The sequence below is a fragment of the Mixophyes fleayi genome, chromosome 4, assembly GCF_038048845.1.
Source record: "Mixophyes fleayi isolate aMixFle1 chromosome 4, aMixFle1.hap1, whole genome shotgun sequence".
Lineage (NCBI taxonomy): Eukaryota > Metazoa > Chordata > Amphibia > Anura > Limnodynastidae > Mixophyes > Mixophyes fleayi.
Window position 1 is genome coordinate 199,613,928 of NC_134405.1, and position 25,796 is coordinate 199,639,723.

Here is a 25,796-nt window from a genome sequence, read left to right on the forward strand (position 1 = left end):
TGGTTGCAAGCTCCTGCAATCAATGAGTTAAGTTTCGTAATGATGTTGTTTCGAAAATCTGGATCATCTCATTTCCAAATCAACACTAATTAGTAGTGACCACTAGAACATTGTTGCTTTTGCTACAAAAGCATGATTGATTTTACCTTTGTATTCTACTTAAACTGAACACGACCCACATAAAGTATGTAATCCCCAGCACTAGCCCACCTGGGCTGGATAAGTTAAGATAGGGCAAGCCAGCAGCATGGAATCCCTCCCAAAAATATTAACTAGCACATGGGATTGTCTGTGCATAGCCAGAAGCCTTTTATTGAGGATACGAGCTTAGGAGGGAATATAGCAGCTGTGGATCCCTGGATAATAAAGTAGTTGGAATCTCTTTGTCCATTTATTATGGGATCTGCAAGAATCTAGTCTATTGCCTCTTAAAAAATAGTTAAATACTAAAATTACACAAGAGATTTAGGTATGCTTATCTGAACATAGTACGAATAGAGCAAATTTCTTTTAAACAAACAATGAGATCAATCACTAATCTCATAGTGTGTCAATCAGGTCATTTGTGATCAAATAAAATAACTCTTTAATAATAATTAATTTTTATTTTCATAGCTCAAGCACCCTATGTGTTATAAACCATTCAGCAACGCCCTCACCCTCAGATGTGGTTAAATACCCTCACAAACTTACTGACACACTAACTAGAACTATCCTCTCAGAGTGTACGTTCTGACTGGAGATAGTTTGAAAGCATTTGAATTTATTCCCAACATTTCTCAAATATTTGATTGGTAGGCAAAAAGTAAATTTAGCTTGGAAAATTGAGGAGTGGTTGAAATCTAACACCATGTGGTGAATCCCTGTATTCTATATGTCGGTTTCAGTTTTCCAAATTTTGCCAATGCAACATTCATGAACAGATTAACTAGCTCCAAATCAGTTTGCCATATCTTTTTGCTTATCTCTTTGCTATATGGTATGCAGCTACTCTGTTCCACCAGAGGTGCTGCTGCTTTGGACCGTATGCACTCCACCTGTAAGAAGTTAATCTCCTCTCCCTACCATGATTGCAGCGACTCTTTTCATGTATTACACATCTAGTTCTCACTCTGCCTGGTGCAGATCATTGCAATTTTGTCTGTAAATATACCACATCCAGCATTCCTGCAATTCTGCTATATGGACATTTGCCTAGCCTTCAGCTAGCCCTGTCTGTATTTCCTGATACCCTGCTGCCTGAACATTTGCTTGGTTTTCAGCCATCACCATCTGCATAAAAGTTAGCTTATTGGTTTGTATTTTCTGCTATAAGTGTGTGTTCACTTCTGGAAAGTGAGACTATGTCATCAGTTGCTTCCATGATCTTGTTATCCTGCATAGGGTTATTAAAGTAAACACTATGAATGCTCTGTTCAATCTCCAGCCCTAAAGGCTCTTCTACCTTGTTTCCGTGTGTGTTGTACAAAAAACATCTTAACTATTTCATCAACGTTAACACCTGGTCAGCTTTGTGCTATTACACCAAACAGTTAATCAGAACATTATGCTGTTGTGGGTATTATTACAAGTATTGATAGCAAAATGAAAAGAGATGAAATGAAAGTATCTTTAATAGGTATAGAAAGACAATATAACAAGGTTTTAGTTCCATAGGTACAAATTTCTTATTCAAGAGAGTAATTAAGCCTTATAATGTGTGGTTATTGTAGTATAGATTGGGTTAAATGTTCAACACAAATTGAAATCATGGAAATGCATGAAGGAGAGATGAGTAAACTCTAGTCAGCAGCTCTGTATGTAACACTAGTGTCACTCACCGGACTGTGAGTGCCATTTCTCCTGTGTTCAGGAACCGTGGCGTCCGCCATCCTGAGGGTCTGCGCATGTGCAGCCCTTATGAAACCTTCAGTACCTGTTGCTTTTAATTAATTGGATGATCAGGCAACCCTCCCTATTTAAACCACCTGTGATCATTACCTAGTTGCCTGATCTTAGAGTCTCATTTCCCATGAGCCTCTGAAGGTGTTCCTGTGTTTCCTCGTGTATTCAGCTCCAGCTGATTCCTGTCTACTACGATTGTGGTTTCCAGACCACTTCAACTCTCCTGTGTTCATCGTGTCTGCACTCAGCTGATTCCTATCTGCTACTGCTGCCGTATTCCAGACCGCCTCAACTCTCCTGTGTTCAGCGTGTCTGCTCTCCGCTGCCTCCGTTACTACTGCCGGGTTCCAGACCGTCTCAACTCTCATGTGTTCATCGTGTCAGCTCTCCACTGATTCCTATCTGCTACTGCTGCCGGATTCCAGACCGCCTCTACTCTCCTGTGTTCAGCGTGTCTCCCTTCCGCTGTCTTCGCTACTACTGCCAGATTCCAGACCGCCTCTACTCTCCTGTGTTCAGCGTGTCTCTCCTCCGCGGCCTCCGCTACTACTGCCGGATACCAGACAGCCTCAACTCTCCCATTTTCATCATGTTTCCAGTTTTACTTACTACTGCTTCCTGAGTATTGCTCCTTTTATTACCGGTTACCTTTCGTGCGCTGCACCAACCTGATTACCGCTTCCATCCTCCAGTGGTCTCTCCTCCTGCCGGCGTTCGGCCGTTCAGGTATCCCTGCACTTCTCCTTGACAGCCTGCTCTCCTGAACCGCGGTATGCATACTTTCCACTGACTTTGCTATTGTATTGCATATCCGTCTGGACTGTGTTGTGTTCATCTCCGGAGTCTTCCATCTACTGAAGCTATTGTTACTATTGACTTTGTTTCCTATTACCTGGATCTCTATAGTGACTTTGTATACTTCAAGCAGCGCTTGTCAGTTATTATTGTATTGTGGTTATCATCGTGGGATCAAGTTCCGTGTGCCCCCCGTGTATCCTCTGTATTCCATTCATCTCCTCGTGCCCCTCCTCACATATATATAGCAGTGGTACAACTTGCTGAACGCAGACCACTGACTCCTGTTTCCCATTGGCACCAGTTTCAAGTATCCTCTCACATAAGCAGTGGTACAACTTGCTGTACGCAGACCACTGACTTCCCCGTTACCTACTTGCACCTGGAACCCATTCCTTCACTATAGACAGGGGTACAACTTGCTGTACGCAGACCACTGACTCTCCTCACGTTTACTTGTCCATCTGGTTCCTCGCGTTCATACATCTAAGTCATTACCAGTTGCTGCTAGGCATAGACTTTCCTTGAGAATTCTCTCACCATCTGCTGATTCTCCTGTTCCGTTGTCACCCTGCTACCAGAGGACCATAGTACCAGCTATATTACTCTGGTAAGAACATCATCTGGTGATATCCTGGGCAAAGACTCCTAGTGCCCGTGACAACTAGTCATTGGGCCATGTGTTCTGTTATGTACACTAGCTAGCAATCTATTTGCTCTCTAGTCACCAAGCAATGAACTATGTGGTGGCCACATGGGAATGGTTTCTTTATTGCACAGTCATCAGTGAATGAACTCTGTATTATATACAATTCACTAAAGGATGAATCTGTTCTGATCAAAGGAATGATCTCAGGTTCACTGTTTTAGTATATAGTATGGGGCAGGTCACAGTATATTGTGAGGAGTCACTGTATAATATGTAGAGATCATTTAGTTAATATGCAAGTTAATATGCAGGTTTACTGTAGGGTTTGGTGTTTGTGAGCACTGTTGGCCATAATGTGTAAATAGCAATTGCTATATTGGTAAATGTCTGTATTGTCTGTTGTAAAAAAAGTCATGCTCTAATCTTGTCTGATTAAGTTCCCTGAGTTGATATGCGTTAGTATTGTCGGGGTCAAATAACTCATTCTAAATGAATAAATATTGATTGTAATAGTTTTCCATGCGATTGTAAGCAGTACGCAATGCCATGCACATAAGGAATATACTGGCTGTTTTTTCATGTAGCACACAAATATTTGATAGCCTATTTGTACACTGAAATTTAAAGTTGATATTTGTGTGCTACATGAAAAAATAGCCAGTATTTAACTTATGTGCAAAATAATAAACCCCTTGCATGGCAACATAGTTTTCTTCAGAAAACATAAGTAAGAAAACATACTCAAATTCTTACCTAAGTTGATTAATGAATCAGGCCCTTAGAGATTATTTATACAAAGATATACCTACCTTAAAGATATTTATTATTCAGGTCCTAAGAAAAGATGTTTGGTCTTATCTTAATCCACATTTAACCAGCAGGAATCCAGTATCATCTGAGAAGCAATCGCACACAGCAGTCGCTAGTTATGATTAGTATAAGATTAATTCTCATAGATACTCTGTTAATAGGTTAGTTTAAACCAGATTTTAGGCGGTTCCCTTGGGCAAGACATTAGCACAGCTGTTGGACTGAGTTGCCCCTACCTTTGGAGGAGAATCATTTGAACTGACCTAAGATCTGCTCTGTACTGGACTAACCTGAATCCTGAGCCAATTAAGAACTCTTTTAGTTATCTTTGTGCACATTGTGACATCATCACTTTTTTTTATCAACTCAAACTCCATAAAAACCCAATGGACAGTATCACTCACTCTCTTTGACCACAGACTTCAGGATTGAATGACTGTTACTGGATCCAGTGCTCAAGCACAATGTATCGATTATACTTTCTTGTATTTTGTTATACTGTGATATATTTTGCTATTAAATCTCTTTGTGCACTGGAACCACATTAATCGTATAGGACAAACTTTATTGGTGACGTTAGAACCGGACGTAACACTAAATTACTATTATAAAGGAATTCAGCCTCTGAATCTGTCAAGAGCCTTCTTACACTTTATTCCTGTATAAAATGTTAATAACGTGATTAGACTTTACTTTGCAAAGGAGCAAGTCAGAAAGAACACTGTGCTGCAATGTCAATATAGTCACATATTATAGTTGAGAGGTGAATTAAGAGAACTTTTCACAACTGTCTTTGGTTCAGTGCCATTCTATAAGAGCTAATGGTGATGGAAAGGGCAGTGGTAATAAATGAACAAATCTTGTACAATGGGTAGAAAAATAGGGAAGATAAAGCAACTTGTTAAAGTCAGGTGGAGAGGGAATTTATTATGACATTTATTAAAGAAAGGCTTGCTTTGGGGTTGTGAAGGGGAGCGAAGAGAGAGCCCCAGACCCACCAGGGGTCCAAGTTCTACAGCTACATCACTTGAATGCAGCAAAACAAAAAAAGAAACAGTTTGCAATATCCCATAGGCATGCTCCTGCATAGGATAGCTTTGTTTTGTTTGTTTTTTATTTTACGAATGACATGAAAGAACATTTGTAAAACAATTTCCTCTGATAAAAACAGGTTTGCAGATATAGTTAATGCAAACACAGCAAGATATCTGAGAGCTGAGCCCTGCATCTGGCTTATAGAAAATGAACAAAGCAGCAGGAGATGTATGATTGGTCAAGGACTAGAGACAGAAACAGTTTAGGGAAAAACTGACATAAGTAGAAGTATGTGCATTGAAATACAAAAACTGTATTTAGTCTTTGAAATATGTATGGATATTTTGTTTTGTTTAAGATAATAAAAGCTGTTAAATATAGTAGTATAATGGGCATTGTGAAGTCCCCAAGGGGTATATTTACTAAACTGCGGGTTTGAAAAAGTGAAGATGTTGCCTATAGCAACCAATCAGATTCTGGCTTTCATTTATTTAGCGCATTTTACAAAATGAGAGCTAGAATCTGATTGGTTTCTGTTGAATCTGATTGGTTGCAGTTTAGTAAATCTAGCCCCAAGTGTGGGATATAATGTTATTTGACTTTATGCTTTCGTAATTTAGTTACATGCTAAATCTCCTTTTCATCGTCCTCCAGCCCATGAAACTCTGGCCTCCTGAACAATTCCAGGAAATTTACTCTATTTCTTCCTATTTCTTCCTCTGATCCTCCATCTTCTAATCATTGTCTTCCTTAAATCCATCTCATCATCATTATCCAACCACCTAGTTGTGAGCCTGACTGTCTGACGATGTCCTCCTGGGTTTTCGCTGAACACCTTCCGTTTTCTGCCATTCTTATCACATGACCTGGCCATCTGAGCCAATTTGCTTTTATTTTGGACACTATGGTTTGTTATAAAGATCCATCAATTCATCATTCTGATTTTTCATAGGTCTACCGCATTCTTCTTAATACCTTGCTCTCCCATCTCCTCAGGAATACTTCATCATAGGTGGTCATTGTCCAGGCTTCTAAGTCATAGTGCACTACTGGCCTCACCACAGTACAGTAGATGGTGAGCTTTAAGATTCTACTAAGGCTACATGTCTTAAAGATTTTCTGCAGAGCTAGGTAACTCCTGTTACTTGCTGCTATTCTAGTCCTGATCTCATCTATCATATTATTATTTTCTGTAATAAATGATCAAAGATACTTTAAGCTTTGACATTTTTCATAGTTGGCTCCATTCAACTGAATAGACCTATCACCTCCTATCTTTCTTCTCCTAGATGAAAGCATATATTGGGTTTTTCGAGCGATTCACTTTTTATTGCCATCCTCATCGCATCTCTTTCTAGCCTTATTAGTCCTTTCTCCTTTCTCCAGCCGAAAGATTAGAACCAGGGACAAAGCAAACTGGCACTGAATGTTCAGAGACTGGAACCAGAAAACAGTGTAATTCTGGAATAAGGACTGGACGCATAGTAATGTGGCATTTATTAATTACCAGACGTCATGTTAAATACCCTCTTGATTATAGGTAATTACCAACAGTTGATAGAGAGTGGAATCAGTTATTAGCACTGCGCAGGATCAGAGTACTTGATTTCTTTGCTAAAGGTTGTCCTGAACATGCTCAGGGTGTTGGCTAATTTTCAGATCCTGACAGTCTCAAAGAGATGGGCTACATTTGTATAACTATGCATGAAAGCAAAAGACACAAAGACACAAAAATTGCAAGTATGCTTGCATTGCATAGCAAAACTCCAATGAAAGCAATTCTAAAGAGCGCCAGTAATGAAAGACCCATAGTCTGGAGGTGACAAGGCGGATACTGTAATAACAATGCAAACTCAGTTGATATTTTAAACTCTAATGTAATATAGTATAGACCATAGAAACATAAAAACACTTTATTAGAACTGTTTACAAAATGGTTACAGGTGATTATCAAATATAATTATGCAATCAATTTTACCATTTACACTAATCCTGGAAAACTCATCCAACTCATTTTATAATTCAAATAAATTCACAGTATGACAATATGCTAATCCTTGACTTTCATGGATAAATCATATTACTTTAAAATAAACTTTGAAAAAGTATTTCATAATTTTTTTACAGTGATAATAATTAGCCTGGATGATAATAAAGCTGTCACGGGCACAAGGAGTCTTTGCCCAGGATATTACCAGATGATGATCTTACCAGAGTAGTGTGCGTTACACAGTGGTCCTCTGGTAGCAGGGTGACTAGCGGAACATATGACTCAGCAGATGGTGAGAGGATGCAAATAGAAAAGTCAATGACTAGCAGCAATCTGGTTAATGATTAAGTAGATATGAACATGAGGATCTTGATGGACGTGAAGAAGTGCAGGAAGGTAACAGGGAAGTCAGTGGTCTGCGTACAGCAAGTTGTACCACTGCTTATGATGAAGAGACTTGTCCAGGTACAGGTAGGTAGCGGGGAAGTCAGTGGTCTGCGTATAGCAAGTTGTACCACTGCTTATGGTGAGAAGACTTGTCCAGGTGCCGGTAGATAGCGGGGAAGTCAGTGGTCTGCGTACAGCAAGTTGTACCACTGCTTAATAGGTGAGGAGGTGTACAAGTGTTGATGAGTGGAAACATAGAATGTAGACACTAAGAGCACAAGGAACTTGATCCCAAACAATATGCACAAGTCTATGTTGGTGTGGCAGGCGCTGATTGACAGAGACGAATTCACTACTGGAATCCAGGCTAATAGCAGAAGGTCAATTAGCATATGTATCTCATGACTGAACAAAGAGGTAAACTTCCCAGCAGATATGCGGAGTAATAACACAGTCTCAGGGAGATAGAGGATTCCATGGGTGAGTGGAGAACAGTCCAAGCGGATATGCAGTAAACGAATACAGTCAATAGAAAGTAAGCATACCGCGGTTCAGTTGAGAGGATACAGGAACAGCTGAGCAGCTGCACGCCAGCACGAGTAAAGAAACCACAGGTGAGTGGTAGCGGTAATCAGGGTCCGGGTCAGCACACAGGCAGAGAATTTGACAAGGGTAGAACAACGATGAGCAATGCAGGAATCACTGGAGATAGCGAACACGCGTAGAACACTGGAGGTAATAGCGGACTGGAAGCCACAGATGATTAAAGCAGGAATCAGCAGGGAACTGAAGACATAGTAGAATACAGGAGACTTGAAGCGGTCTGGAAACCGGCAATGAGTTGAGCAGAAATCAGCAGGAAGCTGAAGACACGGAGAAGTACACAGGAACACCTTCAGAGACTCACAGGGAATGAGACTCCAAGATCAGGCAACGAGGTAATGAACACAGGTGCTTTAAATAGGGAGCGTTGCCTGATCAACCAATTAACTAAAAGCAAAGGTCAGAAGAGTTCTTAGGAACTGCGCATGCGCAGACCATCAGGATGGCGGGCGGCCACGGTTAAGGATAGGTGCTGGCAGGAATACTGGAGAGCCACGCACCAGTGAAGAGGCACTCATGGTCCGGTGAGTGACAAAAGAATAATTGGTCCGAATGCTCATCAAAAATGTTAATATTTACATAATGCCTTTCACATTCATAATGCCTTGTATGCCTCAATGCCGATGCCAATATGAAATGTGCAATCCTCTCCTCCTGAACCTCAGTCTGATCCTCTATCCCTCCTCCTGTCTGTCAGCAACTACTCCTGAAACATTGTTTGCAGAAGAGTGAACACAAGTCACCTTTCATTCTTCCTGCTTTCATTCCATTAGCAGTGCAGTACATGGTAGCATGAGTGGAGGAAGTACAGGGTAGACTGGATGTTTCTTCTTTCTCCAAATACTCTTGCTACCAGCTATAGCACTGTTTAAATTATAACTGTTAGAGAAAGTGCAGGTAATTTTTGTCATGCTGCACGTCCTCCTGCAATTGATGTTGTAAGAGTCATGACTGTCAGACGTGCAGGAGGACAGAATCTTGGAGGGAGAGTGGGGTGGGGGCTGCAAATACAACATTAGGCAACATATATGGAAAGAGCACATGTTACTAAAATATACTTTCATGCATTATTCACTGTACATGCTGCTTGTGAGGTTATAGTTTACCAATTTAAAGTGTAAAAAGTATATTTGATTTCCTTTTTCAGCGAGAGGAGAATTGCATGCATTCCTCTATATATGCCCAGTTCCAGCCAAAACGCCACCTGCACGATGTCAAAGGGCTTGAGCTCACTGGATCACATAACATTTTACACTGGTTACAACAAACTTACAAAGGTTGAGCAGATGATGCTGCAATGGGGAAAGTCGTATGCAGAGGACTGCATATGATTCTACTCCTACTGAAGATAGTTATTTTCAGATCTTGGTAATGTTAGTTATAGGATTTTACAAACAAGACCCTAAAATTTTGACATATAAAAATTTGGTGCCTGGCACATCAGTATCTTGCCTGAAAATATTTATTAATGATGTTTTGGAGCTGAGCAAAAATCCATTAAGCAAGACAGTACGGAACGAAACCAATACAGTGGTACCTTTTTACACCAGGTCACTTATAACACCCCTTGGGCCTGATTCATTAAGGAAAGTACTCTTTTTTTTTTACTTACGTTTTCTCCTGGAGAAAACCATGATACAATGACACAGGTGTAAATTAGTTTATTATTTTGCACATAAATTAAATATTGGCTTTTTTCCTAGATTAACTTTAAATTTCAGTGTACACATAAGCAATCAAGTATTTGTGTGCTACATGAAAAAACAGCCAGTATTTAACTTATGTGCAAAATAATCAACTAATTTGCACCCCTTCCATTACAACATGGTTTTGTCCAGAAAACTTAAGTAAGAAAAGTTACTCAATTTCTTGTTAACTTCCTTAATGAATCAGGTCCCTTGTGTTTACCACCAAGTATATTCTTTGTGCAAAAGTGCATTTAACTATATTAATTCCATGTCATACCCTACTTTTATAATGCCACCCTTACTATTGTAAGTAAGGGCATGTTTATGAATTTGCGACTCAATTACATGTGGATGCAGATACAGATATATCTGTTAGGAGGTGTATGGCGTGCTGGAGGACGTGTGAAAATATATGCCACAATGATGATAACTATGAGCAATGCTATCTAGAGTCTTCTTATTCGCTGTTTCTGGATTAACCTCCAGCTGAAAGTACTGCCTCCATTAGCACTACAGCTATATTTTTATTAATTTAATTAGCATCCATGTATTCGCATAGTCATTTTCATTATAGGGTAGCACAGTGGCTCAGTGGTGAGCACTGGGGTAATGAGTTTGATTCCCAACTATGGCCTTATCTCTGTGGAGTTTGTATGTTCTCACCGTTTTTGCATGGGTTTCCTTTGGGTGCTCCGGTTTCCTTTCACTCTCCAAAATCCTGGTAGGTAAATTGGCTGCTGACAAAATTACCAAGTGTGTGTGTGTGTGCACTTGCATTCATAAGCTTGTGGGGACATTGACCTGTTTCAACACCAACACTGTGGGTACCTGAGTCGAAGTGGGGACAAAGATTGAGGTCCCCACAAAGCTTCCCAAAGTTAATCAATACAGGGGACATTTTGGAAATGCTCAGCATAAAAATCTGGCATGTCCCCGCCAGTCACATTTGTCGGAACAAAAGTATGTGTGTGAAGGGGAGAGTGTGTTAGCATCCCACCGCCAGAGGCCAGTATACCGTCCAAATGTATAACAGGAGAAGCAAGAGGAAGTGATTGCAGCCTACCGGCGCTTTATACACCAAGCGAGTAAAGACAGAGTCGAATACATCTGCTGCTGAAGGTAAAGCAGGAACAGTGAATCCTGATAGAGCCCACCGGTAGCTCCGACTATAGCCCGGAGAGCAGTGGAGAGGAGTATGCCCCTGACACTTGGAGGACAGTGGTTCAGACACCACCGGTGATGCCCTGTTGCCCACCAGCGCAGCAGAGTGCAGGTACCCAGAGATGAGTTCAACCATTCTTGACCCTCTGGCAGCTGTGGGTTTTAAACACAGAGGGTCGGAGAGACGACGCAGTGTCTGTCCAAACACTATCCAGAAACAGTGATGACTCCAGGGCGTATAACAAAAGCAGTACTGCCTGTACTCTTTACAAATTGCCTGGTACATGGAGCATCTGCAATAAGACTGAAGTAGCCTGTGCCCTGAAATTCCCCAAGCACTCGAAAGAAAGGTGCATGCAAATGGTACATCTTCGCAATAGGGGCAACTTTGCACACAACGGTGAGGCAGTGAGGGCAGGCCATGGCATTATGGTCCCGTGCAAACTTCCAGACAAAGAGATGGATGCCAAAGCCTTCATGTAGCCTGCCAGGGCTTGTTTGCAAAGAAATATCTGTGGCGACACATGAAGCAATACAAGTTAAACCAAAAGGGAAACAAGCTCACACCTGGCAAGAACAGAGTCCAGTCACTGTGCGCTTTTGCTCAGTCTGTTCCATCTGACATCAGTGGTGGCATTTGGAAGCTCTTGAGTGACATGACCTAAGATGAAGTCTTACTCACAGTCAAAAATGACTGATGCATCATGCAGATGGGGCAGCATCTCTTCGTATCAGATGTTGGCAGGCACGAGTACATCTGTCAGAAGCTTAGATAAATGGGCAGGCTACTGCTACAGACCAGAAGAGCTACCACTTTGGGGAGAATGGTAGACTTCACCACCCATCGAACTTTCTGTACATAGCAGACGCTGTTAAGCTGGTAGCTGGCTATGAGGAGGAGACAGGTTAAGATGCCCTCGCTGGCACTCAAAGTCAGGCACGGTCTGCATAAAATAGCGAGCATTTTGGACTGCCCATGATGGAGGGCTGCATTGCTGCAGTTGAAAGCACGCAAAATTTCAGAAAGATATGAGGCGAGATGGAACAAGTTGATCTCATCAGCTGCCTTAAAAACTCTTAAGGAGTCCAATTGGAACATGCCTCAGCTCTTAGCTTTCATGGAAGATGTGAAAAAGATGCACTTGTACCTTGATCAAAAGCAGCAAGCCTACCGAAGTGGTCTATCCACCAAGCATACGGTTAACTACTGGGCACTGCTTGCAAAAGTCACCCTGGCACAGGTGATCTTGTTCAATTGAAGAAGGGAAGGGGAAGTTTGAAAAATGTTGCTGACTTTCTTCTCAAGAAATACTTTGGATCTCCACGAAGATGTGTCCCTAGCACTTTCCAAGTTTGAGAGGAAGCACTGCCAGCACTTCACTCACATTGAAATCCGAGGAAAATGAGGGAGAAAAGTCCCTATCCTGTTGACACCAGCCATGAAAGCAGCAAGGGAACTTCTTGCAGAAAAGCGTGACAAATGTGGAGTGGATATCCAAAATGTCTACATGTTCACCAGACCAGCTGCCTTGTCACACTTCAGAGGCTCCTACGCATACGACTGTTTGTCCCAGAATTTGGGGCCAAGTATCCACAAACGCTGTCCTCCACGAAGTTTCGAAAGCACATTGCCACTTTTTCGAAGTCCTCAACCTAAACGACACAGAAATGGATCAGTTGGCATACTTCCTTGGGCTCGAAATCAGGGTGCACGGGCAGTATCACCGCCTCCCAGAAGGTATTCTCCAACTCGTCAAGATCAGATAATTGTTAATGGCTCTCGAGAGTGGCAGACCGATTGAATTCAAAGGCAAGAATTTGAACTAGATGCACATTGATCCGGACGGTAAGTGGAAAATCTGGTGTCTGATGTATGCTTTTGACTTTTACCTCAGTCATTTACATATCTGTTTCTTTTCAGAACCGGTCCACCTACAGAGAGACATGTCAGATGATGAGCAATCCACCGTGACAGAGGGACAAGTGGCCAAGCATTTGGTCGACACCTTCACGTCAGGAGAGAGGCGGTGTATGGACCTGGCAACACGGTTCCAGTGCGCAGCCATGGCTTCCACAGGTAGGTGTAGCACACAGTTTTGCTTGGCAGAAGAACATTGCCTTCTCTGTATTTTGCAGAGCCATAATGGACCACTCTACTTCATTTCAGGTTGCAAAGAAGTGCGGAAGAAATCCTGGGACAGAGAGGAGGTCCAGGCTGTGGCTAAACACCTGAAGAGGTTTATACAGACATGCCGGGTGCCTGGAAAGCGAGACTGTGTTGCATGCCTCATGGCTGAACGATCCATACTGAAAGATCGGAACTGGTCGGGGTGAAATTCTACCGCATACCAGCTTTAAAGAGGGATCAAAGTTGTTGAAATAATGTGCAGTGGTTAAACAGGGCTGTGTCACTCACCGGACTGTGAGTGCTACTTCTCGTGTGTTTAGGAACCGTGGCCGTCCACCATCCTGAGGGTCTGCGCATGTGCAGCCCTTTCAACCCTTCAGTACATGTTCCTTTTAGTTAATTGGCTGATCAGGCAACACTCCCTATTTAAAGCACCTGTGGTCAATACCTCGTTGCCTGATCTTGGAGTCTCATTCCCCATGAGCCTCTGAAGGTGTTCCTGTGTTTCCTCGTGTATTCAGCTCCTGCTGATTCCTGTTGTTCGTTTGTGGTTTCCAAACCACTTCAACTCTCCTGTGTTTCATCGTGACTGCACCAGTTGATTCCTATACGCTGCCTCCGTGCTTCTACAGTTTCCAAACCACTTCAACTCTCCTGTGTTTCATCGTGACTGCACCAGCTGATTCCTATCCGCTGCCTCCGTGTATCTGCAGTGTCCTGCTCATCGCAACCCTCCAGTACTCATCGTGTCTGCAGCCAGCCGATCCGCTGTCTCCGTGCTTCCACAGTGTTCCTGCTTGTGCCAACTCGCCTGTCTGCATCGGATCAACGCTCCGCTGCTTTCATCTCAGCTAGACCGCCTCAACTCTCCCGTGTTCTCCAGGTGTCCAGTTCTATATACTTCTGCTTCCTGAGTATTGTTTACATCCTTGCTGGTCTACCTACCGTGCGCTGCACCTGCTTGGTTACCGCTTCCACCCTCCTGGGACTTCGCATCCTGCCGGCCTCCAGCCGTTCAGGTATCCCTGCACCTCTCTCTGACAGCCTGCTCTCCTGAACCACGGTATGCATACTTCTCATTGACTGTGCTGGTGTATTGCATATCTAGCTGGACTGAGTTGTTCTCCTCCGGAGTTTCCTATCCACTGAGACTATCGCTATCATTTGACTGTGTTACCGTTTAGCCTGGATAGTTCTCGTGACTTTGTATATTTGTGCAGTGCTGATCAGTTATTATTATTGTGTGCATATCATCGTGGGATCAAGCTCAGTGTGCCCGTGTATACTCTGCATTGCATTTATCTCCCCGTGCTCCTCCTCACTTATATATTTCAGTGGTACAACTTGCTAGAGGCAGACCACTGTTCCCTGTTTTCTGAGTCACCAGTTTCCAGTATCCTTTCACATAGCAGTGGTACAACTTGCTAACGCAGACCACTGACTCCCCGGATACCTTCACCTGGATTCCATGCCTTCACCCAGACAGCGGTACAACTTGCTATACGCAGACCGCTGACTCTCATCACCTCCTCGTTCCTCCTGGACATTCCTCCTCACTATAGCAGTGGTACAACTTGATATACGCAGACCACTGACTACCCTCACGTTTCCTTGTCCATCCAGTTCCTCGTGTACAGTTATCTACCTATTACCAGTGCTGCTAGTCATAGACTTTCCTCGAGCATTCTCTTATCACCTGCTGTCTCCTGTTCCGTGATCACCCCGCTACCAGAGTACCATATTACCAACTATACTGCTCTGGTAAGTCTATCATCTGGTGATCCCTGGGTAAAGACTCCTAGTGCCCGTGACAGTAAGATCAGGCCATGACAGACCCAGATTCGGAACCTACAGTTAAAGAGATGCTGCAGCATCTGGTTACCCGTATGGAGCAACAGGATGCTCGCCAACAGCTGCTACTACAATGTTACCAGGCGTTAGCCTCCCAAGGAACATCTGGGCCAAATATCGCAGCTAATGTTGATGCTCCTGTGCTTTCCTCCGTTTCCCCAGTGCCATCCCAGGTGTCTACGGCTTCTACACTTCACCTGCCTACTCGGTCAAAGTATGATGGAGACCCCAAAACATGTAGGGGTTTTCTCAATCAATGCTCAGTTCATTTTGAGCTCCCACCTCAAAATTTCTCTACTCATCGTTCCAGAGTGGCCTATCTTATTTCATTGTTTTCTGGACAAGCTCTCGCATGGGCTTCCCCTCTGTGGGAAAGAAACGATCCATTATTACAGGATATTGCCAAATTTATTTCCATGTTCCGAAGTGTATTCGATGAACCAGGTCGTGTCATCTCCGCTGCATCCAGCATCCTTCGTCTACGTCAGGGTTCTCGTACCGTAGGCCAGTACGTCATTCAATTTAGGATTCTAGCCTCTGAACTTCAGTGGATCACTGAAGCGTTAATTGCCGCCTTCTGGCAAGGGCTCTCCGATAAAATTAAAGATGCACTGACTACTCAAGAACTACCTACTTCTTTAGAAGATTTGATTTCTCTTTGCCATCGTGTAGACATGAGATTTCGTGAAAGGGAGTCTGAAAAAACAACTTCAGTTAAAGCACCTCTTCGCTCAACTTCTCAATTTCGTCCAGCTTCATCTACTGTGATACCCATGGAGATAGGACGCTCCAAATTAACCACTGAGGAGAGGAACCGAAGAGTAAAAAATAGACTTTGTATCTATTGTACTGATTCCACACATATGCTCAATTCATGCCCTAAAAAATCGGGAAATGCCAGGCGTTAACTAGTTCTGGAGAGGTGAAGTTAGGGTCCCTGTAGTCCTCTCCATGTTCTACGAAATTAAAAGTCTGCGCTTTTGATGTTACAATTTCCTTCGCTACCAAATCCTTTGAGTCTCAAGCACTTATTGATTCTGGAGCTGCGGGAAATTTTATTTCTAAATCCCTCGTGAATCAATGGTCCCTACCAGTGATTACCCTGAAGACACCTATTACTGTGACTGCTATTGATGTATCACATCTTATCAATGGTCTCATCACCCAGAGTACGTCTCCAGTAACTCTTCAGATTGGTGTGCTACACCAAGAAGAAATTTCGTTTTTAATTCTTCCTGTTACTACAAGTCCGATTGTTTTAGGCCTTCCATGGCTTCAGTGTCATTCTCCCCAGATTGACTGGCGCACTCCTCAAGTTACGTCTTGGGGAGCTGAATGTCATCATCGTTGTCTCTCCCAAGTCGTTCCCCTTAAAATACAGCAATCCTCCATTTCACCTTCCTCACCGGGACTTCCTCCTCAGTATGCTTCATTTGCCGATGTATTTGATAAAACTCAGTCTGAACGTCTTCCTCCTCATCGTTCATGGAATTGACGGATTGATCTTCTACCTGGCAAGACTCCTCCTAGGGGTCGTGTGTATCCACTTTCGTTACCTGAAACTCAAGCTACATCTGAATACATCCAAGAGAATCTCCAGCGAGGATTTATTCGACCTTCTACTTCTCCCGCTGGAGCCGGGTTCTTCTTTGTAAAAAAAAAGGATGGATCACTACGCCCCTGCATAGACTTTTGTGGTCTTAACGCCATTACTATCAAAAATCGGTATCCCATTCCACTGATTACTGAGCTATTTGATCGGATTAAGGGAGCTAGGATCTTTACCAAGTTGGATCTTCGTGGTGCCTACAATTTAATTTGAATCAGGTCCGGTGACGAATGGAAGACAGCTTTCAACACCAGGGATGGGCATTATGAATACTTAGTAATGCCTTTCGGGTTATGTAATGCCCCTGCTGTTTTCCAGGGCTTCATTAATGAGATCTTCCGGGACTTGTTATATGTATGTGTCGTCGTTTATCTGGACGATATATTGATCTTCTCACAGGACCTGCCTTCTCATCACCAACATGTGGCAGAAGTTCTTTCCAGACTCCGGAGAAATTCATTATTCTGCAAATTAGAAAAATGTTCATTCGAGTTGCCCTAGATTCCATTTTTGGGTTATATTATCTCCGGAGTTGGTCTGCAAATGCATCCAGAAAAGGTGAATGCTGTGTTACATTGGCCTCAGCCAACTACTCTTCGTGCCATTCAGCGTTTTTTAGGTTTTGCCAATTACTATAGACGCTTCATTCAAGATTTCTCTTCGATTGCATCTCCTATTGTGGCCCTGATTCGTAAAGGGGCCAATACTAAGCAATGGTCATCTGAGGCTCTTCAAGCCTTTCAGTTTCTTAAAGAGTCCTTCTCCTCTGCTCCCATTCTTCGACAGCCTGATGTGACGCTTCCCTTCTTCCTAGAGGTAGATGCCTCTAATGTTGGTTTAGGAGCCATTCTCTCCCAAAGATCGGAGCAACAAAAATTCCATCCTTGTGCCTTTTCCTCTCTGGGTCTTCTGCCTGCGGAGAAGAATTACACCATCGGGGACAAGGAGTTGCTTGCTATTAAAGTAGCATTAGAGGAGTGGATATACTTGTTGGAGGGAGCTCGTCATCCTGTGACAATTTTCACGGATCATAAGAATTTGTCATATCTACAGTCTGCTCAATGTTTGAATCCTCGTCAAGCAAGATGGTCCCTTTTCTTTTCTCGTTTTGAGTTAATCATAACCTTCAAACCAGCTGCAAAGAATAAAAAAGCAGACGCTCTATCTCGAGCCTTTGTGACGTCCTCAGATGTTGAAGAGGCCCCCAACCTCTCTGTATTAGATCCCAAATGTGTTTCTCTGGCTGCTTCTTCCACTAAGGTGCTACCATTTGGGAAAACCCTCGTGCCTCCTGCTCTTAGGAAGAAAATCCTTTCGTGGTTTCACTCTTCTCGTTTTTCTGGACACTCTGGTGAACGCAAGACCTTTGAGATCCTCTCTCGAAGTTACTGGTGGCCTTCTATGAGGAGAGATGTCAAAGAGTTTGTAGCCACATGTGAATTGTGTTCTCAGTTCAAGACTCCCCGCAGAACTCCAGCGGGTTTGCTTCAACCACTACCCATTCCGTCCAAGCCATGGACCCATATTAGTATGGACTTTGTTACTGATCTTCCGCCTAGTAAAAACTGCAATACTATTTGGGTAGTGGTGGACAGATTTTCGAAGATGGCGCATTTCGTTCCCTTGGCTGGTTTGCCTTCTTCTTCTACTCTGGCTGAATATTTCATCAAAGAAATCTTTCGTATCCATGGATGTCCGTCCGAGATTGTGTCAGATAGAGGAGTACAATTCGTTTCCAGATTCTGGCGGGCCCTTTGTAAGACCTTGGGCATACGATTATCACTCTCATCTTCCTACCATCCTCAATCAAACGGACAAACTGAAAGGGTCAATCAAGATCTTGAGACGTTTATAAGGATGTTCTCGTCAGCCAATCAAGACAACTGGGTAGAATTGCTTCCTTGGGCTGAATTCGCTCATAACAACATGTACCATGAGTCATCTTCCAAAACTCCATTCTTTGTGGTTTACGGTCACCATCCGTCTTTTCCGGAATTTCCTGCCCTCCCTCCCACCCAAGTTCCTGCTGTAGAGACTGTTTGTCAAACTTTCAAAAATATTTGGTCTCAGGTCAAAACCTGTTTAAAAAAGACATCTGCCAGATATAAGTCTTTTGCAGATAAAAAGAGACGGGCTATTCCACCACTGAAAATTGGAGATCGTGTCGGTTATCTACCAAAAATATTCGTTTGAAGGTCCCATCTATGAAATTCGCTCCTTGTTTTATTGGTCCATATAGGATCATTCAAGTGATAAATCCAGTTTGTTTCAAACTTCTACTTCCTAAGAATCTTCATATTTCCAACACCTTCCATGTGTCCTTACTCAAACCTCTCATCATCAACCGTTTCTCGGTCCCTCCTTCAGCACCTCGGCCAGTTCAAATTCATCAAGAGGAATACTTTGAGATTACTCATATATTGGACGCAAAAATTTTGCAAGGAGTTCTCCGTTTCCTCGTTCATTGGAAGGGCTTTGGTCCTGAGGAGCGTTCATGGATCAAGGCTGAAGATCTCAACGCTCCAGCTCTTCTTAAGAAGTTTTATTTCAAGTTTCCGGACAAACCCGGTTCCAGGTGTTCTGTGCCCACCTTTAAAAGGGGGGTACTGTCACTCACCGGACTGTGAGTGCTACTTCTCGTGTGTTTAGGAACCGTGGCCGTCCACCATCCTGAGGGTCTGCGCATGTGCAGCCCTTTCAACCCTTCAGTACATGTTCCTTTGCTAGGTGTCGCTGTAAGCGGGCATGCGGATGTCCTCAGATGGCCAGAATACACTAAACTTTCCCTACCATTGTTATTATTTATTAGTTTATGTATGCAGTAATGTGGATGTCCTCAGTCAAAATACAGTCCGTGTCAGTACTTTATGCAAAATCAAAGTTTAAATCTCATGTGGTTATTCTGGTGACAAACCGCTCCCTATATGCCATGTTCCAGACATGGGTCTTCATGATGCAATAAAAACAAGTGTGTGTGTGTGGGTGTGTGCGTGTGTGTGCGTGTGTGTGTGTGTGTGTGTGTGTGTGTTAGCGAATTTAGACTGTAAGGCAGGGACTGATGTCAATGACGAATATTCTCTGTACAGCGCTGTGGAATTGGTGACGCTATTTAAAAAAATGGTGATGATGATGATATGAACTGCAGAGGAAATATAATTATTTTAATTCACTTGAGATCTTCACCATTTCCATTATATTCTCCATAAACCTGCAGAGTTAAGGCCATGGATTAAGACACTTAAGCAACTACTATATATAGGAAGTGTGTTTCAATGTGGCTCCCTTTAAAGCATACCAGAAATACTCTCATATCGCGCAAACACTATGATTTTACATATATATATATATATATATATATATATATATATATATATATATATACCAAGCTACAATGTCAAACCACATACAGACATACATGTACAACCCTAATGCAAAAGAAGTAAATATATAGGTTATTCAGTAAATTAACAAAAAAGGCACATCCTTTAATTAACATGTCAGTATTTTACACAAAGAGTAATTTGATATACGACCTGTCTAAATAATTTCAACTAGTACTGGCAGCATTACGTTTACATATGAATAGTAGAATGAGCTCTCCGGAGTATAATACAATTATAAAATATTCTTATTTCTGATTAATAGGTGATCATAAAATTAAATGTTCAAGTTTTATAGGTTTTTACTGAAGCCAGACTTAACAATAAAGTAGAAGATAAGTTAATTATATTTTCATGAACTGGTCTATTTCTTTTCTATTCTTTGTTTTTTACGTAATTGAAGAACCCTGTGCTAATGCTTGTATTGGTGATTTGTCTTTCCAAATGGTATTCATAGATCATAAGGAACCAATGTGCTGACACAAGAGTGATAGCATCACACTATATTTCATTCCTTCAGTTTCCATTAGTTAACAAAGACTATGGTGCTGCATGGCTCAGTAAGCTCTTCCTTCCTTTTGTATTTTAATGAACAGACAGCTGCACAATAATGTGATTCAATGAGGCATTGCTAATAAAGTATTGTGCAAACAAAGACAATCATACAGAATGTTGTACTTCTATCACTGATGTCACTCAAAATAAGAACACTCGGTTCTCTAGTTTACAGCACACTGACACATGTCTTCAATCCACCAGTCAGCCATTGTACGTATGTGATAATGACATCTGTTTACCATTCTACTCATGACGTGACATATGTCATGTAAAACATTCAACCTAATTTGATAATCGATCTTGTACCATCTATGTTTTATTAAGTAGATAACATAACAAGTTTGTCTTGAAACATGAATGCTTAGAATTAAAAGTTAGTCTCTTGGCATAGAAGGGATTAAAAAGAGCAACGGAAATTGCTCATAATTGAAAACAGGATCATTATTGTAATAGCTTCTGCAATTAAATAAAGGGGATAAACAATCTGAATACACCAAGCAGACGTTTTTACATATACTATGCAAAGTGTAATCAATGTAAATTTGTAATTATATTACTAAGTGAATAAATTAGTGGAATGGGTGTACTGATATCTACTATGTAAGATACATAGATAATTAGCTATTTAATTACTTTGCATGGTTATTATGTTATATTCAAAAATTGTGTGCAAACCCACATGCTTGTCAACTATTGTGCCCTATTGAGACCATGTATGCAGGTGAGCACTGTTATGTAGATATCTACAGGTTATATTGTGAGCCCAATATGTGAGAATAAGTCCACAGTATAAGTCAAAGTACAACCTGCCTGTATTTGTTTGGCCTATAGTCTGCATTTACTCACCATTGCTTATTGTACCATCATTCCACTATTAAATCAGTAGAATTGAAACTTCTCATTTATACTAGCACCATATGTATATATGCCTTTTTCCTACATCTGGCACAATATGTGTAGAAAGCTAGCAACACCTACTAATCATATCCAAAGACCCATTTCCAGTCAATTTTTATATACCATGATGACATCTCTTGTTGCATGGATCCCATGTGGTTGCACTCATGCAAATTCAGATTCAATGACATCACAAAGGGTCAATTTTCACAGATTCTACCTAATATTTTCTCTAAATGTTTGTAGTCCATTGTGTGTTCTTATGATAGACTTTTGTATTAGAAACACGTTAATATTCTTTTGAGGTATGTTTTAATTGATAATGAAAGCATATGCTTAGCATCTGGCCCCTCTAAACTTTATATTATATTACGTCACAAACATGTCTTTTGTATTCTTACTAATTCCATCATTTATAAAAAATACTCATAAAACAATACTGCACAGTGATGTCATAAAATGATAAATGTCACGGAAACAATGGCAACAAAAGTTTTCTATTTTGCGCAATGAGATAAACTACAGAATATTATGTAACTGTAATATATATACACACATATATATATATATATATATATATATATATATATATATAAAGTTATACGGTTCTCCAAGTTTTTAGTTTCTACCACTGTGGACCTATATAGTGGATTTATTTAATTACTCTTTTTGCTGCCATAACGTCATCATGTACAATAACATGTTAGTTTGTGGTCTCAGAAAGTACACACTTTTTCTTACTACTGATATTTAAAAGGTCAGTAGTATATATTTGCTTTATGACATTTACTACAAACAATTCACAATACCTACAATCTGTATCATTTTAAACAGTGTTATGGTTAGTAACAGATTTTGTTTCAAAGATTACAATATGCAAGATGTTTTAAAGTTGTGCCTAGTGTTTTATACTACTGAGTAATTGCATCTTCCCAATACATCATCAGTGAGTAATGATTTAGATACATTTTTGCATGCGCTTATATTTAGGGCCACATTAAAAAGTGCACCTGTATCATAATTTTAAACACATTAAATGGCGCCATCAATGTAGCGAGTTTGAAGCAGCACAGAAAATGGGCTGCCATTGGCAGGTGGTCACTAGTGCAGTGCCTAGGGTAACACACCAGATTAAGCAGCACCTGCTTGACATATGCAGGCCCAGAGCCTTAATTTCTTTTTTGCGGCGGACTATAAAAGCAAATATTGACTATACTCTCAGGAAAAGGAGACATAAATATCTAATTAAACACATACAGTAAATGCATTACAAGTGAGTTTCCTGTATCAATGTAGGAGTGCATATCTTGGGAAGGATAACTGCATCATATTTTACTTAAGTTAATAAAACAAAGTTTTCCTCAGTAACTATTAAGTGATGTTTTGTGAAAACTTCAGGCCTATAGACGGAGATGGAGAGGGAGAGAACAACACGGACGGACATCTTAAACATATATCTGCATGTACTGATTTGTAACTTCTACAAAAACCAAGGCCTTGCTTGACCAATAAAGTTGCCATTTTAAACATTACCTCCCCTCCACTCCAACATCCTCTCAGAAACCTTAAGGTAGCTAATTTATTGTTTGTGTAAAGACAAATACAATTCAGTACAGCTAGTACAGTTTTATCACAACCATGGTAAAATTAACTTACTAGTTGGTAATGTTATTTAATGTATGCTTAAAAAATAAACATCTCTATGCAGGTATGAACAGTAGCACCTTAATGAAGAATAGTGTGTTTCTATGAGGAAGTCTTAGTTTGGCATCAATTTCAATGTTTATTTTGAGCTTAATAGAGTTGATAAAAAGAGCAGATAACAATTATCATTTAGTCAATAGTAATGTACTGATGTGAAAAGATTTTTCAGTCAGGAAAGTACAGGAAATAGCACTGCCATAATTATTGTTTCTTGACTTTAAGTAGATTATCTGGAGATTACAGTTTGTGCTCAGAATAAAGTTAAATGTATAATTCTTCTACCACTGATGCAGCTTCTGTATTCCATCCAGCTCAGCTAAGAGATAGAAAAAGCCAGTGTATCTGGACTATTGCTTTGTTTATATCTCAGTACAGTGATAGGAACATACTAAAACAATAAACAAAATGTTGCTCATATTGATGCAGTCTAAGATATTACATTTACACTTGAAAGTTCATCTAAGTTATTTCAGAGAGAAAAGTTTCCTTTGGTGACTTTATATGACAATTGAGTAAACAGTTGTGCCTTCTTATAAAGTGATGTCAGTAAGAAATACATTATAACTTGAACGTTGTAAATAGTATACCTTGACTTTGATTTGGATCAACATATTATAATTTACCAGCATAGGTCAGTATACATTATTACCAAGACACTCAAATGTAACAGCCAAATTCTCCATTATGATAAAAGTCAATAACAAGTGTTCACTAACAGCTTTTGCAGCTCACACACTGGAATCTTGAGTAATGAAAATATCAGTAGTCAGATATATTTATCAATGATTATTAAACCACACAGAGGGAATGGAAAGTTGCAAAATATTGCATTTGCCTCTGTTAAAGTAAATACACCCTCTCAGTTTAGGGAATTGGTGCTATTAAAACCACTCTGCCTCTTAATTAATTTCTGTCCCTTGAACTCCATCTGCTTCAGTGTCACATTCTGCAGGAGGCCAGCCCTGTTCCAACGTTAATTGTTTAAATTGTGCCCAAATTATCGACGCACCTATAATCAGATACAAACTAAGCATACTAATCAAGAGCGAAAAGGCAGTGCAATGCATAATTTAGACCTTCTAGCAATTGTACCATAAGCACAGTTGCATTAACCGTTTACAAAATGCTCAGACTTTTCGTATGCAGCCATAAAAGTCACAATGCTGACATGCCTATTCTTGGAGATGTTAAAAACATCAAACACAAAGATTTGACAGAAGCATTACCCTTTCCCCAATACAGCGCTGAAGAGATTGACCTACCTGCTTTCAAGTTGACAGCTGTAGACGCCTTTTAGGTCCAGGGTGCTGAAACAAGTCTTATCTCCACCAGTATACTTTAACCCCAATATACTGTAAAATCCATCTGCAGACTTTTTTATCTTCCGTAAAAAAAGTGTTTTCAGTTCTAATATTAAACTACGAAAATGCACCTACTGTTATCAGTTAAAAATCACGTCTATGTAACTAGCAGTGTTTTGTTGCAGGCACCTCACCTGTCCAGACCGATGTCTTTTACACACGTGAACTTCAATGGACATCTAGACACAAATCTTATTGCAGCAATATCACTGTCATCTTATTCGACATTTGGTGTGTTCTGTTCAGTCATTTAGATGTTGTTTTTGCTTTTCTCCTCCTGGGAAAATTAATTAAAAAGGAGCATCCACCTGCACACCAATCCCAGCTCTGCGCCTTGAATAGACAGCAGGAGAGCTTGTTTAGGTGTCTCTGGGAAGCAAGGTGTGGAGAGTCCTAGCGCAACGTGATTCTCGCAAGGTACAGACAATTGCAAGGTTTTTTTTGTACTCCCTGTCTCACCTTCATTGACTGAGAAGTGCAGACATCATTAGATCCATTTGTGTGCATCTAGGTTCCTACGTTCCTCTGTAAGAGTTTAATTAAAAAAACCAAAAAACAAATGTGACCCCCGTGAAGAATTGTGTTACAGCATGTCTACGAGTTGGTTCAATACTACAAACCGATCCAGCAGATACAGATAAAGGGGGAGGAGAGTTAGCATTAAATCGAATACAAAAATGACATCTGACTAATTCACTTGGCAGCATACTGTAGATTCATCGAGCTTAAACACATTAACTAGCAGTCAAACCACTAGCACAGCAATTATAAAGGGGTGGGGGTGGGGATTCCTGAATATTGGTGAAACTCTGTAGCGAATTGCTGAGAAGTGGATGGATGCTGTTTTTAAATTTTAAGACGAATGCTTCAGTAATGTAAAATGTTAGTATAGCCATAATTATTAGATAATGTTGTTGCATCCAGAAGCCAAAATTTTCATCTCCAATTTATTAAGCAGAAATGCAAAACACCGGGTGGAGTAATAAAAGTGGTTCGATATTAAACCCTGTACTATGTCTCCCTCTAGTGGACATGCATGGAATATATATGTATGAATGAATATATATATATATATATATATATATATATATATATATATATTAATATATATATATATATATATATATATATATTATATATAATAGATATATATTATATATATATATATATATATATATATATATATATATATATATATATTATATATACATATAGTATATATATATATATATATATATATATATATATATATATATATATATTATAAGGGCACAGTCGTGCCTTATATTAAGGTTACATCAAAAAA

General features: G+C 40.6%; 1 protein-coding gene across 2 annotated transcripts in view; it reads right to left on the reverse strand.

Annotated features, from left to right (window-relative positions):
- TAFA2 (TAFA chemokine like family member 2) overlaps positions 1 to 25,200 on the reverse strand; it is a 262,989-nt gene extending 237,789 nt beyond the window's left edge. The window contains exon 1 of one of the 2 annotated variants that reach the window (XM_075205297.1): positions 24,392 to 25,200. The gene's annotated coding sequence lies outside the window, so the exon portion shown is untranslated. The remainder of the gene's footprint in view (positions 1 to 24,391) is intronic. The other variant, XM_075205296.1, reaches the window with a different exon arrangement.
- Positions 25,201 to 25,796: the final 596 nt, after the last annotated feature.